This window comes from Protopterus annectens, chromosome 13.part0 (assembly GCF_019279795.1).
Source record: "Protopterus annectens isolate FY-2018-M chromosome 13.part0, PAN1.0, whole genome shotgun sequence".
In the NCBI taxonomy this organism is placed as follows: domain Eukaryota; kingdom Metazoa; phylum Chordata; order Ceratodontiformes; family Protopteridae; genus Protopterus; species Protopterus annectens.
Genome location: NC_056747.1, coordinates 1,250,323,455 through 1,250,341,698, shown reverse-complemented (window position 1 = coordinate 1,250,341,698; position 18,244 = coordinate 1,250,323,455).

Below are 18,244 nucleotides of genomic sequence, written 5' to 3'. Positions count from 1 at the left end.
GGGAGCTCCTGCACTCATGGGATTTTACTCACTTTTGCAACAATTTCTTCCTTCTGGTGTAGAGTTTGTTTATGGCAGGGGACCACCAGATTGGCTTCATTTTTTTGGAGGATAGCGTCTTGGTTCTGTTTGGGATAGCACAATCCATGCACTCGTGTAAGTGCTTATAGAGTGCATTTGTGTGGGATTCAGCAGTTGTAACTGTATTGTCCATCTGCATGGGTGTCATGAAGTTCACCACTTCTGTCTTAAGAAGCATGAAGTTGGCTTTGGAGAAATTTTTTACCATGGTTTCCTTAATGGGAGGTGGAGGTGGGATGTGGATATCTAGGGCAATTAGCTTATGGTCAGATCTGACCAACGAGGAGTTGACTTCAGGTGTGGAACACCAGTCACTCATGTTGGTAATGACTAGGTCTAGGATATTATTGCCCTTGATGGGGGTGTGGATAAGTTGATCCAGGGTATTTGAATTTATGAATTCCAGAAAGCGCTGAGTGAAGGAGTTGGTGTGTGACTGTACAAGTGTGTGTGTGTGTGTGTGTGTGTGTGTGTGTGTGTGTGTGTGTGTGTGTGTGTGTGTGTGTGTGTGTGTGTGTGTGTGTATGTGTGTGCATGACTGTGCAAGTGTGTGTGTGTGTGTGTGTGTGTGTGTGTGTGTGTGTGTGTGTGTGTGTGTGTGTGTGTGTGTTGTACAAGTGTATGTGCGTGTGTGTGTGTGCCTGTGTGTGTCTGTACAAGTGTGTGTGTGTGTGTGTGTGTGTGTGTGTGTGTGTGTGTGCGTGTGTGTGACTGTACAAGTGTGTGTGTGTGTGTGTGTGTGTGTGTGTGTGTGTGTGTGTGTGCACCTAGTAAAAACAAAGTTGCTTGAGACACAAATCCTTGCGACACTCGTTCTTTTTAGCTGGTGCTCTTACTTCCAGAAATGTGTTCCCCATAACCTTAACTATCCCTGCTATAACCCTGATCCTAACCCTAAAACTCCTACCTAGTGCCTAACCCTAAAGTTAGCCATCCTTCCCTAAACCTAAAATCCCCTGCTCCTCCCAACCTTAAAGTCTCAATCACTCCCTGAACCTAAAGTCCATTTCCACTTCCAATTCCAGATCACTTCTTAACCCAAAATCCCATTTCTCGTCTGGCTCATGATCCCTCCCTAAACTTAAAATCCTCTTCCAGTACCTCACCCTAAAGTCCCAATTGCTCCCTAAATCTAAAGTCTCCTCCCCCTCCCATTCCAGATTGCTCCCTAAACCTAAAATCCTTTCCCCTGTCTGTGTGTGATGGCTCCCTAAACCTAAACTCCAGACCAGTGCCTAAACCTAAAATCTCTTCCCAGCCATCCACAATTGCTCCATAAATCTAAAGTTCCTGTCCCCTTCCCTAAAGTCCCTATCGCTCCTTAAACTTAAAATCCCTGTCCCTCTGCTTTAACATAACAGCAGCTTTCCCACTCCCTTTCTCCACTTACCTGTTCCTCAGCAAACACTCTCCTAGGTCTCTGCCTCCAAAGACACACACATTTTATGTGGTAGCTGTATGGCTGAACTCACTTTTGAGTCCAAGCATGAGCAGTGGGTCAGTCAAGGTAACAGCTGTTCGAGTCCATGGCTGCAAGTTACTGGAATTCAACCAAATGGAGCTCCTGCAGCTGTGTTAGACCCACAATTGCAACATACATTATTTACAATAAATAAAGACAAATCACATTTAGAAGGTGAGGCAGCTGTCTGATAATTACAATGGTGTGTTTTGAAAGTGGGAGCGATTGCATAGAGTAGAGAAATCATGTTAATCAAAAGTTGTGAGTATTTGGCAGAAGAAGTTATGTTAACCAAAAGATGATGTAAGTGAGAAGAATAGACTGGTGCAATAGAATATGTCATATGTGGAACAATAGGAGTATTACTAGTGCGAGAAAGAGAGTGTCATGTAGCTCAGGTTAGGTGTTATGGTTGGATGAGAGGTAATGATAGTTGGCCGTTGAGAGGAGGCATCCCATGGGGCTTTAGCTGAGCTGAAAGTTAAGATAAGGAGAAATAGTTTCCCAGAATTTTGGACTTAGTATAAAGAAGCAGTGATCTGTACAAGGGGGTTTGGTTTTTGATGGAGGGGGTGTTGCAATGTGGGAGCAGAGTAGTTTTGGTTTCTGAGACTGCAAGGCAAAAGCTGTCTAATTAGTTTAGCTTCTAGGAAGAGAAGGTCTGGTTTACTAGAAATTTGAATAGCTGGGATCCTAGGAGAAGGTCGGCCATTTGGTAGACAGGGAGCCATTTTGCTTTTTTTTTCAGTGTTATACAGTGGTGACTGAGTAATACATCTACAGATTTTACTGGTTATTGTTTGAATGTTAGTGGAGTTTGTTTTTGATGGTAAACCTATGAGGGGGATGCTGTATTGATGTTGAGATAGCAGAATGCATTTTCCTGGCAAAAAATAATAATATTTTATTGATAAAATTTCCAATCATTCACCTTGGAAAAACATTTGCATGTAAGTCTGATCACAGCTGAGGCCCTGCAGTAATCATCATGGGTTTACTGTTTTTCTCCTGTTGTCTGAAGAAATGACTAGTGCATCTACTTTTTCCAGTAGAAAGACTTGGATGGTGGCTTCTGTACATATAGCTAGCATCTGATCTGTCAGTCACTATCTCCCTGATCTCAGTTATTCATTTTTTTCTTTCCTCAATTGTTTCTGCAGGTAATGTACTTAAACTGCAAGACTGAAGGTCATGGTGTCAAATGCAAATGTAATTGCTTGCAACCTAATAATCATTACAGCAAAATCATAGGATGTATAAAAAACAGTTATTAAAATAATACGGTAAAGGTGAGGAAGGCTAGTGGCATACTCCATATGCAATGCCATGCTTCACATGAATGGGAAGTCTATTCCAGAACAGGGGGATCCTCTGACACACATATCTCTGTCTTACCAACATGTCTTATTTATGTCATGAACAAAATTTAAATCCTTGGATCTAGTGGTTCTGATGCTGTTTGTTTGGCAGATGTGCAAAAGGTCTAGCAGAGCTGGATCCAAGGATGCCTTGTGTGCCCAACATAGATCACCTGTTAGTAACTTGTAGAAGAAGTCCTGCAGCCAAGTTTTGGTTAAACAGCTAGTGGAGACTTTCAGTAAGGGCACGTTTCTCCAAAATTATTGAACAAAATGTTTTGTTGGCAAGTCCAAATTGAAGAATTTTTAATCTTCATTGCACCTTTAGAATATGTTCATTGGTGATGATGGGGTATAAGGGATTCTGGGATACATGGTGTTTGGGTAGAAATATCAGAGGTAAAATTTGCACTGAATTTGTCAGCTTTTATATTGGCAATTTCTATTGGGCTGAAATGGCCACTGCTCTTTGGAATAACTTTTTAACATTGTTGGGTATTTCCTCAGTTTCCTAATGTAGCTAATAAAGGATTTGTAATTGTGTTTTTAAATCTCTTCTTGCCTATAGTTTTCATATGCCTACAGCAAACATAGTTATTGATGCAACAGCTACAGTGTGTGCACTGTAGGTAGCTAAAACACTGATGATGAGAAAAGTTTTTTTTTTTCATAAAACCAAGTGTAAACCAACAAGGTTGGTTACCCATTTGCCACTTCCTTTCTCTCCTTCCTTTATTTGAGTCACATTTGGCATTTCTCATTTAGATGCAATATTCTCTTGTTTCTATTATTCCTTTAATTTTTTTCTACTTCAACCTTCCATTATTACATTATTAGTTATGTTACTTAGACACGTTGGCTGATTCCTGTATTCAGTGCAATAATTATTAATTATCTTGTATTATCAACCATTTCATGTATTGCTATCTCTTATAGTTGTTTATCGTGTTTCTTTCCACTGTGGTCTGAGTCATTGCTGAAAATGGACCTCAGACCAATGAATTTATCACATTAACAACTTTGTTGGAACATGGGTGAAATTCTTGGCTAGGCTAAGGGCCTCCAGGACAATAGCCTAGTATCCTCCTATGAAACTATAATCCTATGAACAAATGTAAAATAAAATAAATAAGTCAAAATTTCTGTTGTTCCACTCATAAAGGTCAGTACTTTCCCTAGGATTCAGAAAGCGTTACTGCAAGCAATAAGCCCTACCAAGAGCAATCAACCCTTTTTAATAACCATTTCTAATTCAGAGACGGACCCACTGCAGTGATTTTCCATGGTAGAAGAACCACCATTGCGGTCAGTGTCAATGGCCACACTTTAGGATAGTGAGGCTTTGTGGGGGAGAGCTAATGCTAATTAGCCTTGTGGTCTCCCTCAGAAATGCCTGCAGTAAATGACTTTCACTGATGAACAATTTAATGAATCACTATCACTAGCTTATGTAAATTGGCTTGGCCCCCCTTGATAATTCACAAAGCCAAAAGACAGCTCTCATGCATTCAAACATAGAGAGTGTGGTGGGGGGTGGGGATGTGGAACACGTGAGTGAGTGTGTGGCAATGTGTGTACATGTCTACAGGATAACGAGTGTCTGTGGGCTTTTTTTTTTGTTTTTTCTGGGGTTTTTTTACTTCAACTTCTGGGCTGAACCTGGATTAGCCCAGTTAACAAATGAAAATTAATTAAATAACTAATAAACAAAGTGTTTGAAAATAACAATGAAAATAAAGTTAGAAAATGCTGTACAAATTAGAGAAATGGAATGATATGGATGGTATATGTGTCTCTTTTATAAATGTGTATTAAAATATTGTACTGCAACTTAGTAAATTAAAACTGAGCTTTCACCAATTAAAAAAAACTCTGGCAGTGGCTAAGTTTTTGTAACTTCTGGGTCATTATATAACCTCTTGCTATTATGCTCAGCATTCAGTATGTTCAATTCTGTCCAAAAAGGTGTCTATATAGTGCCTAGGTCTTAGTTTTTCAGGTCCTCATAAATTAAATGTTTGTAATGTCTGCTGAATGTTATGATGTAGAAATGTAAAGAGTTTTTTTTCCTAGAATAACCTAAGAGCATTGTCTGGTTAAGTGAGTTGTTCAGAGTCAGATAGTTTTCATTCAGAAAATGACGGAATATATTAGCACATGAGAACATCATTAGACGTTTGGTTAAATATGGTGTAAATCCTGTTATAGTTCCAGTTCCATGGATAATTGTTGGTAAGAAGGTAGCATAGTTTTGACTATGTCATCTCCATGGTTAGCTATATTGGCTGTTCCCTCAAGGACCATCCTGGGACCTGCATTATTCATGTTTGGTTTCTCACCTTCCCAATTTGACAAATACTGAGTATCAACATTCTCTGATGACTGTATGAAAAGGGCTGCAGGTACCCTACCTGCAGATTATGACCAGATTAACAGCTACCCAGAATGAGTCAATAAATGGGTTGCAGTAATGATAACACGGACAAGTGTAAACTGATGTTTTTAGGTAATACAAGAGTACAATCTCCACTTAGTTTGGATGGTCTGATCTTATCATATGGTGAAGCCATTAATCATCTTGGGATAGTTGTCCACAATAAATTGACTTTTTATCATCCTACACTGTTGCTGGGAGGGAGAGCATTAACTAATGTACGCCTTCTTTTACGTTACTGTCTACAAGGGATCATGTGATTTTATGCCACCTCCTTGAGTGATATATATTTTTTATCTGATGTATGAAATCAGAATGTTAGAACTGGACAAAGGAAATTTATAAGGAGGATTTCTAGCCTCTTACTGTACTCCTACCAGGAAAGACTATAAGACTGTCAGTTTAATTTATCTCGTAGACTACTTACAACATGTTAAGTGTATCATACAAGATCCTACTGAATCAGTTCCTTAAAGCTCTCATTTAATGTTCCAGTAAGCAAATAAAGTCATTCTTGAGACATTCTGAAGACGTCACAGATATAGAGAAGAAAGCATTTACTGATTTTTGCTTTTTAAGCAAACTTTGTGGCACCACTATTCTCATTCCATGTTTTTTTTAGTTCTTATCTTCACATGTGCTACTGTTTGTTGTTTTTTTTTTTCCTTTGAATTTCTGAAATGTTGCCGAATCTGCCAATGTCTAATAACTTGTCTGATATAACTTCTTTGTGAGACATTGTTTTTCTACTCACTCTGCCAGTGTTGTGTGACTGCATTATCTCTGTCAGTTAACACTGAGGATTACAGTCGGGTCACCATTTGTAACCACTTTATGATGTGTTTGAGACATGGAAGCCAAAAAATATACCTCGAGAATGAAGCTTGAGAGACAAACCTTGTCAAGCATGTTGAATACAGATAATGGGATTACTGCTGGAGACCCGATCATAATTCTTCTCAGTGTGGAGATGTTTATCTGTTCTATGTACTACTAGTAACAGACAAAAACAAAAAACGCAAAGTTTTTTGCCAGCTCTCAAAGCTATAAAGCACTTGGCGAGTAGTGTCAAAAAGATAACAGCACAAAAGTCAGGGACAGATAACTGGTGTAGACAGATGACAAAAATAAAGTTGCTTTTAGTTCTGCTGCTGTAATTTGCTGGCCAATGCCAGCAGGTTTTACTGCCTAGAGTGAAGTAGAGGTGTTTAACAACTGTTAAAATGGGGAATCGAGCTATAGAAGCACTTTATTGGTTTGTATTTTTCATGATATTGGTGCATAATCACCACACTCCATGCAGTACAATACATTTACAGTTACTAGCCATAATAACCACACTCCATGCACTACAATACATTTACAGTTATTAGCCATAATCACTATACTCCATGTACTACAATACATTTACAGTTATTAGCCATAATCACTACACTCCATGCACTACAATACATTTACAGTTACTAGCCATAATAACCACACTCCATGCACTACAATACATTTACAGTTATTAGCCATAAGCACCACACTCCATGTACTACAATACATTTACAGTTATTAGCCATAATAACCACACTCCATGCACTACAATACATTTACAGTTATTAGCCATAATCACTATACTCCATGTACTACAATACATTTACAGTTATTAGCCATAATCACTACACTCCATGCACTACAATACATTTACAGTTATTAGCCATAATCACCACACTCAATGCACTACAATACCTTTACAGTTATTAGCCATAATCACCACACTCCATGCACTACAATACATTTACAGTTATTAGCCATAATCACCACACTCCATGCACTACAATACATTTACAGTTATTAGCCATAAGCACCACACTCCATGTACTACAATACATTTACAGTTATTAGCCATAATCACCACACTCAATGCACTACAATACATTTACAGTTATTAGCCATAAGCACCACACTCCATGTACTACAATACATTTACAGTTATTAGCCATAATCACTACACTCCATGCACTACAATACATTTACAGTTATTAGCCATAATCACCACACTCCATGCACTACAATACATTTACAGTTATTAGCCATAATCACCACACTCCATGCACTACAATACATTTACAGTTATTAGCCATAAGCACCACACTCCATGCACTACAATACATTTACAGTTATTAGCCATAATCACCACACTCCATGCACTACAATACATTTACCGTTATTAGCCATAATCACCACACTCCATGCACTACAATACATTTACAGTTATTAGCCATAATCACTACACTCCATGCACTACAATACATTTACAGTTATTAGTCATAATCACCACACTCCATGCATTACAATACATTTACAGTTATTAGCCATAATCACCACACTCCATGTACTACAATACATTTACAGTTATTAGCCATAATCACTACACTCCATGCACTACAATACATTTACAGTTATTAGTCATAATCACCACACTAAATGCACTACAATACATTTACAGTTATTAGCCATAATCACCACACTCCATGCACTACAATACATTTACAGTTATTAGCCATAATCACCACACTCCATGCACTACAATACCTTTACAGTTATTAGCCATAATCACCACACTCCATGCACTACAATACATTTACAGTTATTAGCCATAATCACCACACTCCATGCACTACAATACATTTACAGTTATTAGCCATAAGCACCACACTCCATGTACTACAATACATTTACAGTTATTAGCCATAATCACCACACTCCATGCACTACAATACATTTACAGTTATTAGCCATAATCACCACACTCCATGCACTACAATACATTTACAGTTATTAGTCATAATCACCACACTCCAAGCACTACAATACATTTACAGTTATTAGCCATAATCACCACACTCCATGCACTACAATACATTTACAGTTATTAGCCATAATCACCACACTCCATGCACTACAATACATTTACAGTTATTAGCCATAATCACCACACTCCATGCACTACAATACATTTACAGTTATTAGCCATAATCACCACACTCCATGCACTACAATACATTTACAGTTATTAGCCATAATCACCACACTCCATGCACTACAATACATTTACAGTTATTAGCCATAATCACTACACTCCATGCACTACAATACCTTTACAGTTATTAGCCATAATCACCACACTCCATGCACTACAATACATTTACCGTTATTAGCCATAATCACCACACTCCATGCACTACAATACATTTACAGTTATTAGCCATAATCACTACACTCCATGCACTACAATACATTTACAGTTATTAGTCATAATCACCACACTCCATGCATTACAATACATTTACAGTTATTAGCCATAATCACCACACTCCATGCACTACAATACATTTACAGTTATTAGCCATAAGCACCACACTCCATGCACTACAATACATTTACAGTTATTAGCCATAATCACCACACTAAATGCACTACAATACATTTACAGTTATTAGCCATAATCACCACACTCCATGCACTACAATACATTTACAGTTATTAGCCATAATCACCACACTCCATGCACTACAATACATTTACAGTTATTAGTCATAATCACCACACTAAATGCACTACAATACATTTACAGTTATTAGCCATAATCACCACACTCCATGCACTACAATACATTTACAGTTATTAGCCATAATCACCACACTCCATGCACTACAATACATTTACAGTTATTAGCAATAATCACCACACTCCATGCACTACAATACATTTACAATTATTAGCCATAATCACCACACTGCATGCACTACAATACATTTACAGTTATTAGCCATAATCACCACACTCCATGCACTACAATACATTTATAGTTATTAGCCATAAGCACCACACTCCATGTACTACAATACATTTACAGTTATTAGCCATAATCACCACACTCCATGCACTACAATACATTTACAATTATTAGCCATAATCACCACACTCCATGCACTACAATACATTTACAGTTATTAGCCATAATCACCACACTAAATGCACTACAATACATTTACAGTTATTAGCCATAATCACCACACTCCATGCACTACAATACATTTACAGTTATTAGCCATAATCACCACACTCCATGCACTACAATACATTTACAGTTATTAGCCATAATCACCACACTCCATGCACTACAATACATTTACAGTTATTAGTTCATGTCTCAGCATATCATATTACTAATGTGAGGGCTTAACGACTTTCTATCTGGAGCTTTTATACATCTGGTGGTCAACATTTTTCCTCAACTTCGAGTGGCTGTTTCATTTGTTCAGCACATAATGGAATCTGTTATCTGCCTGCAATATAATTTTATTTTATATAGATCATATACCTACTCTCCTGGCATGTGCAATAATATGGTAGTTAAAATTACATCTGTTGTTAGGCTTGCTGCTTTTCCATAGTTCCAAAATCTAGTTACCCTCTCCTTCCGATGTAGGCTCATATTTAGTATGTTGGAGTCAGTTTCAAATATTTCCGAGCTAGAAATCTCCACAAACATGTTTTGTTATTTTTTTATATACCTGAGCTTCCACTTTTATTTGGTGTTGTATTTTATGCATGCCTTCTCATACACCTTTTCCTTTTGAATGTTTTCTTATACATTTTTAAAAGGCACTGGACTTTAAGTTTTCTCTTGTTTGATGTCTTTAGATCACCTTTTCAATTACTTCTTTTTCTGACTAGGAAAAAAAAAAACATACTTGTAACCATTTAACCCAACAGAATCCATGTGATACAGAAAGAATCCCCAACGTTTGCTACTGAAGGTAGGTCAATTTACATGAGCATGTAAAATGCGATTCAGCAACAGCTTTTGCCACAATAAAGAAGACCTCATTATGGGCGGCCACAGTGGTGCAGCGGTTAGCATTGTCACCTCACAGCAAGAGGTTCTCCGGTTTGATTCTCGGCTGGGGTGCCTTCTGTACGGAGTCTGCATGTCCTCCCTGTGGTCGCGTGGGTTTCCTCCGGGTGCTCCGGTTTCCTCCCACATCCCAAAGACATGCAGTAGTTGGACTGGACACTCTAAATTGGCCCTAGGTGTGAGTGTGTGTGTGCCTTCTGTGGAAAGTTGGGTGCTGGGCTGGTAACTTGACACTGTAAAACTCCACTGCCAATCATGAGTGGACAGATGATCCGCTGTGGTGACCCCTAACCGGGAAAAGCCGAAAGAAGACCTCATTATCTGCTAATTTACATGTTTCTGAATCATCCTTAATTACTGCAAGTGCAGAAAGCACTTTGCAATAGTAACTACCACTGCCGGCCCATGCATTTTGTTGGCACAGGCACCCCCCCCTCCCAATTTGGTCTCACACAAACATACTGAAGAGATTCATAGACACACACACACACACACACACACACACACACACACACACACACACACACACACACACACACACACACACACACACACACACACACAATGAGCTGCTCAGGCTACAAAACTTGGTAGGACAGAGAACCCATATGGACCAAGAAAGGACATGAGATCACCATCAAGTTTGGGATAATTAAAGGGTATCATTTAAATGATACCACACCTCCAAATAACAGCACCGAAGTGCAGTTTCTGAATTAGATCAAACTGGCACTGAAAAGAGGGACCCTGACCCTATTATTTTATAACATTAGAAATGAACTAAAAATCTAATCCAAGGATGTTCTGCGTCCCAGCCCACTTCTCAGCTATGAATAACCTATCCACACTGAGGGAGATGAATGGAATGAAAAATAGCTAAGAATTTATGTGGTAAGCTACCAGGCCTCCAAAACCTGCAAGAAGTGGTCAGGAAATGAGTTACAAAGAACTGAGACTAAGGTAAGGCAGCACTAAGCCTTAAAAATGATGAAAAATAACCATCTAAATTAATATCACCCTCCTGAAAAGAATGCTAATATGACATTTCTGGATTTGCTAGGCCATATGGAATGTGTGTATCTTACTCCTATAATCCAAGATGGTTGATAGTCCATCTGATAGTCCCTAAATAATCTAATATAAAGATAACTCATATTGTTACTAAATAGAGATAATGGTACATTATATATTCCATTTGAATTTAAATAAAAATGCATAATTCCTGATGATTCCACCATAATTTGCACTGCTCAGTCGCTACCAGAACTACTCTCAAAAACTCAGCAGTCCTTTACTGCTGTTGAATCCTGGCTAAGAAATGCCAACTCTTCCTTAATCCAAAGAAGACAAAACTAGTACTCATTCATCCCAAAAACACCTCCCTTGGCACTGATCATTTCAAAATCCTTTCGTCTGACAACACTGCCATAGAAATAGTGCAGGAAACCAAACTTCTAGGTGTTATCATTGACAATAAACCTTCATTTGACCCCATATACAGCAAAATATAAAAAAAAACTAATCAAAAAATGGGACTCTTATATAGAAACAAACATTTCTTTACTGTAGCAACCAAAACTACCCTTGCAAAAACATTTTTACTTCCCTCTCTTCTGTATGGTGCCCCTATCTTAAGTAACTTACAAATCTCTACCCTAATCAAGTTAGAACAGTGCTACAACAAAGTTGCAAAGTTTGCCACAAACTATAAATATCACACACAGCACTGTAAACCACTCCTGGAATTAAACTGGCTTGAACTACCCAACCTGCCTTTATTCAGCTATCCACCTTACACAACCTTATTTTCAAGCCTACTGCCTGCCCTGCACTAGCCAAACTAGTCACACCTTACACACCAACTCGGTTACTACGATCAGAAGACAAAAATCTCTTAGCTGTCTCAAAATCCGCAAGAAAGCCAGGTTGATCTCTGTATTCATACTCTGTCTCTATATTTTGGAATTCACTACCTCTAGCTACCAAGTCTATGCCTGCACTAACCCATTTCCAAGCCTCTTTAAAAAATCATCTCAAAAATACATGACTCCGCTCCTGCATAACGCCTGCCTAATGCTCAGGTCCTCCTCTTCTCTCACATTTCAATCCCTCACAGACTGCAAGATCCTAAGGCTCTTCTAACTCCTTCTCTGCTTCTATACCATATCCTTAAGCTGCTGCTCAGGCTTTATTGCTTCTATTCTTCTTAACTCTCTCTCACTATCTGTCTGCATCACTAACTTTCTGGCTGCTATTTTCCTAACTGAAACTAACATTCTGTTTTGCTTGCACTATAACAGTCAGTGTCACACATTGCACTACCTACGTACTACTTTTTTGGACAATGTCTGTATCATGTATGGTGAGAGTGACTATTATTGTCTGTAGTGCTTTAACTGTATAGGATTGTCAAGCTGTGTAGTAATATATTGCAACATCTTGCAGCAGTTTGTTCTTTCAACTTATTTTTTGTATAGTATTTCTAATGTAACTTTTATTGTATTGGATTATACTGTATTTGTATTGTACTGTATGTGTAGCTTTTCTCCCCGGGCCTCTGCTGAAAACGTGTTCTGTAGACCCAGTCAGACCACCCCGGTAAACAAATGTCAAATAAATAAATAATAAATAATGACTAAAACAACAGCGTTCAAGTCAAGTGGAGAGAGACACAACTCACCACTTTAATAATTGTAAAGCTAGGTATGTGAATATCTATCAGTTTAGGGCCAGGTAGAATTAACAGGGGAAGAGCGGGCTGAATAAGGAGAAAGTTATGGTCAGTTGTTTATCAGGGGCTAAGATCCACCACATTAAGCACGCACTCAGGTCATTGGACTAGAAGTACCAGTATGACTCAGTTATAGTCCATATGGGAGTAAATTACCTGAGATGTACCTCCCTAGATGATCTGAAGAGAGATATAATGGAACTCTTAGAATATGTGTCCCAGGCTTGTATGAGACTAGCATTGAGCAGCATTTTACCTTCTCCAAGGATGATTTCACAATATGAACAAAAGATGACTGACTTTAATAATTATCTTAGTTTCCTGTCTCATTGTAAGGGGGTGCAATATTTGTTAGCATTGAAGGAGATGGCCAACAGACCACACTGATTTGCTAGGGATGGACTGCACCTCTCTCCTCTTAGGCTTTTGAATATTAGCTAAAACATTGTGTTTTCCCATAGTGCTTTTTTTAGGCAATGCCAAACTGAAACTACTTCCGACATAACAAATCAAAACCAAGAAAATCTAAAGGTATTACTGCTCAGTGCTACGAGTCTAAAAAAAAAATTCATTCCCTTGAAGCTGTCTTCACTCTAGAGAAAGCTGATGCTTGTTTGGTCACTGAGACATGGTTTAAAGCCACATAGAGCACACTGACAGTGCAAGGTTATAATGCCTTCCACACATTTAGACCAGCTACTACACAGACAGGGACTAAAGGTGGAGGGGTCTCAGTTTACATAAAAAATTAATATACCTCAAGGCTGATGAAACAGAACAATGCACTTGAGCTTCTCCATGTTCAAATCACCATAGGTGAAATCCAATACGACTTTCTTTCAAGCTATAGGTCCTCATTTATGATGCAGCAAACCCATACCATGTATTTAAACTTAATGGAAACACTCATCATCCAACCCGATGCCATATTTATGGGTGACTTTAATTACCCCACTATTAACTGGGAATCCTATACACACCAAACATACAGGCACAGAGATTCCTGGATTTTGTAAATATAAACTCCCTGGACCAGATAGTCAATACACCAACAAGGGGTGCAACCATACCAGATCTGGTCCTCACTAATATGGGAGACTGCTGCACACTACTGTAATGCCTTCCTTGGTAAGGTCAGACCACAAAATGGTCTCCTTTGAAGTAAAAATAAAACCTGGACCCCCAGCTAACCCTGGAATATTCAGGGGCTACTCTAAGGCTAAATTCCTGCTATTAAATGACAATCTGGCAAAATGCCAAGCCCCAATAAACATTGAGAATACTGCTCACTATTCAAAACTGTTGACAGAAACTCTATACAAGCAGGTTAATAGTTGCATAGAGGCAGCTGTACCCACCAGGAGAAAGTACAGAACTAACTCAAAAAACAAGCTACCCTGGTAAAATAGCAGAAGGAAAAAAATCATGGCAAAAATTAGGAGGTGCAGTACCCAGCAGGATAAAAGCACTCTTATCAAACTAAACAAACAACTCAGAAGACAAATAAAGTCTACCAAAGCCACATTTGTGGTAAATTTGGCCTCCCGGACCAAGTATAGCCACAAGGCATTCTTTAGCTATGTATGCAATCTCAAAGGCAATAAATACATAATTGTGTGCAGAGTTCATTGTAAATGTAGCCACCTATACTGAGCCAGAAGATACAGCAAACCTACTGGCTGACAAATTCAGCTCCAACATTACCTATCTCTCTCCCTCAGCCTTCCCTCAGGAAATACCATCCAATATAACCCCAACTGTTATCACTAGGGAACAGGTCCTTAATGCTCTCTCTGAGGCCAAGAACACTGCATCAATGGGCCCAGACAACATCCCAGGACACCTTCTAAATAGGGTAAAACATGACCTATCAGGCCCTCTGGAATTGCTATTTGACTGTAGCCTCCAAACAGGGTTCATGCCTTGTGAGAACAGCAACAGTTATCCCACTGCACAACAGTGGGCCATCTACAGACCCTGGAAACTACAGACCCATAGGTCTTACTAGTTTCATATGCAAAGCCATGGAAAGTATTATCATGGAAATTATAAGGAATGATATAGCAAACCTCCAGACACTGGATCCAATCTAATTTGGTTTTGTCAAGGACAGGTCATGCCTACTCAACCTGGTGGACTTCTTTGAAAAGGTCATCAAACCAATGGATGAGGGCAAAATGATTCAGACATCCTACCTTAACCTAGCCAAGGCATTTGACACAATATCCCACTTGGGTATTATTGACAAACTCAAGAGTTTAGGTCAAACCCTTATGTGACCCAATGGTTGGCCAACTGGCTCACAGGTAGGACCCAGGAAGTTAGAACTGGGCAGTCCACCTCTACAAAGAGTCCATTTGCAAGTGTAGTCTCTCAGGGATCGGTCCTGGGACTGTTCCTTTCTGGCATTTACTTCTCTCAAGTCAAGGTCAATGTCAGTGGCCTCTGGCCAACTAAATTTGAAAATAATTGAAAATTAGGAGCTGTTATTGAATCCCACACTGACACAAATGTTCTCCAGGAACGGCTGACACAGACAAACACGGAGTCAGAGCCATGGACTAAAACTAAATGCCAAAACATGCATAATAGTATACTTTGGGAAGTCATCCACCCCTGGTAACTATCATACAGACAAAACACCCATTAGAGTTGACCCAGTAGTCAGGGACATGGGCACACACATAGACAGTAATCTAGTCTTTGACCATCACGTGTCTATAGCAGTGAGGAAATTATTCTATGTTGCACAACTTATAAATGAAGGTATGGCACCTAGGTCCAAGGAAGTCAATGTTTCACTCTATTCAGCATTCATCGGACCTATCATTGAGTACAATGCCTTCTGTGGTATGTACCTAATCAGGCATACCCAACAATTGCAATATCCACAGAGATTACTTACTAAAAGAATAAAGGGTGTAAGTAACATGTCCTCTGTAGACTGCCTCAAGGCCCTATCCCTGTATTCTGTCTCCTACAGGCTGTTGAATGGAGATTTATGCCTGGCATACAAGGCATTGTTAGACCCCACTCTGATGGACCTCCTGCATATCCACAAAACAAACAGCACTAGAACTACCTGTTGTAAAGACTTAAACCTTGCTTATGATATAAATAGGACTTGCTGGAGAGACAGGTATGTATCCCAGAGACTACCCTATCTCTGGAACAGGCTCCCCATCCATGTGAAGCAGAGTTCCTCCCTAACCCAATTCAAATGTAACTTGGACAATTGCATGGGGAATAGGAAATTCATCCCTGGTTTGCCACCTGTGTCTCTAATGGGCACAGGTAGCCTGTAAATGGTTCATTTCCCAGGCCCTACTTGTAAATGTTTCATGTCCCAAATCTCTGCTTACAACTTATCAAGGGTACCAGAACTTGACAGAGATTTTGGATGCATGGCTAGGCTTAAAAAGGCCCTTGTGGTCATTAGCACAGTAAACACCAATGAACCTGTGAAACTTGTACCTCACAATGAATAAGCAAGTCTGTGACTGACAAGAAAGCCCAGGGACTAGTGGGGAACTGTGTATTTGCCACTGTCTAAAAGCTCACCTTGTTCGTCATCCTATTGGCAATGTGTATCCCTAAGCTATTTTTATTTAAATTTCAGTTCCAGTATATAATAGGTGGTGACAGTACTTTTTTTAGAAATACTCTGAAGTAGTCCTGTTTTAAGATGAAAGTGCTCAGTACCTTTGTTTACTTTTCTTAAATGATAAGTTTTTGTCATTTGTGCTGATGCCATTGAATTTTTATTTGTGTTTTTGTTATTGTTGGATAACCTCGTTGATTGCACAGTTAAAAAGGAGTTCAGTAGATTATTTCTTTGTTTTTCAGTTTCATCTGTCTAGCATGTATGTGAGTGTATGTGTGTATGTATATCAGATAATTCATATGTAATTCCACCATGATTCTGCCTAAATTGGAAGTCTTACTGAAATATTGTTTTCTTCTTTGTCTGTAAAATGACGACTGCATTGTGAGACAAGAAAGCACATACGTTATCACAGCTGTTCTTTTCCAGATTAATGATGTATTTGTTTATAATTAATTTTACCAGGTCATAGCATGACATATACAAGATGAAAAATCCCAGTTTTATAAGCAATTCAATTTATGTATTTTCTACAATAAGTGACTGAGTGTAATTATGACAGAATACAGCAGGGGGCAGTATTTATAACAGGTCATGATAAGCTTTGGTTTCATAATGTGGACTACAGAGGATTAAATGTCTTCAAATGTCAGTGTCCAGTTCTGCTTTTGGTCGGCACCAGCCAGAATATTTTTAAAGGCCTTTCTTCCTGAGCTGTGGGTTCCTGCAGTGTTTAGTCTGCAAGCAATACTCAAGGATGAAACCAGACCTGGCCTCCCTCAGCTCAGATTAGCAGTTCCCATGTTTCTAATCATTCATCATAAATTCACTGTATCTCTAGGGATAAGAAAGACACTTACAAGGAATATCTGTTTCTTAAATGTGATTTATGGTCATGTGCTAGGTTCCTTTCAGTGGTACCGACAATCACAGCAATTAGATCACATGTCTAAAGCAGTGAAGCTATATGAGTCTGTTTCTTACTTGGGAGAACTGTCATTGGTATAAAAAATAAAACCTTTTGAAAATTACTGCTAATTTATAACAGCATACAGCTATTTTTATGAATCTGGAAAAAATTATAACAAGGCACTACATTATATACCTTTTAATTTAAATATACTATCTATAGGAAATTGGTGAAATTGAAATGGAAGAACAATAGACAAGTTCTATAAATTTTATTTACTTGCTCCATTTCCGGATTTGACTTAACGATTACAGGTTGCAATATTACTTCACTTACTTTATTTGGAATTCCACAACCCTGGCAAGAGACCTTCTGGCATATTGTCCAGAAACCCTTTATTAACTTGCATTCTTTACTTGTGCACCTCGTATACCCTTTTTAAGAACAAGACACCATATTTCTCTCTTTCATTTTGTATGCCCTACCCATAACTTCCATGGAGTTTTATATAGACCATTATTTTCAATAACATGGGGTGGCATATAGACACACTGCAGGAGAAGGAAGAGAGAGAAAACGGAAGAAGTATCCTTTGGAATAAAAAGGAAAGGAATTATTACTGGTGACACACTGTTCTGTATTATCTCATCTGAGAGGTGGAACATGCTTGATGTCTAATATGTTGCATGCTTTTGATTTATGTTGTTTCACTGAAGTGCTGTTCATTGACAAACAATCATAGAATAAATAACACT